This window comes from Myotis davidii, unplaced genomic scaffold (assembly GCF_000327345.1).
Source record: "Myotis davidii unplaced genomic scaffold, ASM32734v1 scaffold1312, whole genome shotgun sequence".
Lineage (NCBI taxonomy): Eukaryota > Metazoa > Chordata > Mammalia > Chiroptera > Vespertilionidae > Myotis > Myotis davidii.
In genome coordinates, this window is record NW_006284000.1 from 47,523 (window position 1) to 49,297 (window position 1,775).

Genomic DNA, 1,775 nt, shown 5'->3' on the forward strand with positions numbered 1-1,775 from the left:
TGTATACAACAAGGTGAAGAACTGCCATTCTCCAGAGCATCATCCCAATCCCTTGAGATTCTGCTTCCCAGCAATTGTCGACAGTGTTAACGTAAAAAAAACCATTGAAACCTGTGAAGAATTTTTGTGAGTTTATTTGAGCCAAACTGTCGACATATGCCGGGAGGCAGAACCTCAATGAATTGAGATAATGCTCCGGAGAATGGCAGGTTACATTTGTATTTATACATTGCAATCAAAGGAGGAATGTAGGTGGGTTACATGAAATTCATCGGTGATAGATTAAGGAGGAGGGATAAAACAAAGCAGGGGAAACCCCTGGGATTGGATAAAAAGTAAAATGATGGACACATACTTAGGTGGGTGCAGGATTAATTAACATGATAATGAAGGAATTTGTGGCATCTGTCTTGGCGCCTAGCACATTTGGTTGTGCTCCAGAGACTGCAGAAAATGGGAAGTTACAAGTTACCCAGATGTTTCAAGTCTATGTTATCATAGATGCAACAAGACAGATAGGCTCAGTTAAGGTAATGGTTGACCTTGTCAGTGAAGATACTGGCCTAGGACGTAACTGCCCACAATTTAAAATTTAATTTCAGACCATCCTTTGTGGTTACTTTAGGTCTTTGAGTTTGCAAGACCACCATGCAGGCCTCCCCTGAGCTTGTCAGGTCAGCATGTGGCCCCTTTTGTCCACAACAGTTTGGCTCAAATAAACTCACAAACATTCTATACAGGTTTGAATGTTTTTACATTAACAGTGTTATCACTGGAAAACCCTTTTTGTTTCCCTGGGACTCCCTAAACTTAAAATAACAACACAAGGAACATAACACCATGGTTGCTAGCTGGATAAACCTCAGGGCCATGAGGTGTTAAAGATACATTAGCAGCCATAGAGACCTTCTCCTGCCCTGGATCTCTGCTGAGCTACAGGTTAGCTGTGCCTCAGCCTCCCCCCTGTAAATGGGGAGCAGAGACGAACCTGCCTCCTAGGGGTTTCCCAGAGTCAACGAGTTGAAATAGGCACAGCACCTACAGACAGACCCGGTCTGGATTAAGTGCTTTATAAGTAATAGCAGATTTTAAAAATTGCTAGATGGCCCCAGAGACAAGCCAGTCATGTGACTTATTCAAAAAGGAAACAGCTTTCCTATCATGTGATTCTCTGTGGGTTAACGTGGTGCCCACAGGCCCCTGAAATGTAAGTTTCCCACCAGGGGAAACCTTGCCCAGAAAGGCTGTCTCCAGCGTGGTGGCGCCTGGGTGTCTGACCTGTCTTTTCTTGGTGCCTGCCTGGCATCCCTGACACCCTCACGCTCCTGCAGCTCCTACTGGACTCTGAACTCTCTGTGCCTCGGTTTCCTCCTCTGAAAAATGGGGCGAGGAGGGGAGGGGGAATGTTAGCTCAGGAGCTGGCTTTGGAGATTAGGACATGCCAAAGCCGTGCACAGGGGAGTCCCCAAAACGAGGGGTTTCTGAAGAAGCTAAATAGTCCTCCAGGCAAGACTCCTCCAGGCAAGCTCCTCCCTGGTGGAGCTGCTGGCAAAGGATCTGAGAACAGGTTACATTTCTGTAGTGGGGGTATGGGGGGCGGCAGTGGATTTGCGCACCCCACCCCCCCCCACCCCCCCCACACACACCCTGTCTGTGTTTTTACTCACTTCCTGTAGGCTTCCAACTGCCCCACCAGTTCTGGGCCACTCACACACTGTATAAGGGCCAAGAGGCCACAGGACTATGCACAGATGCACAGCCTGTGAATACAGAAA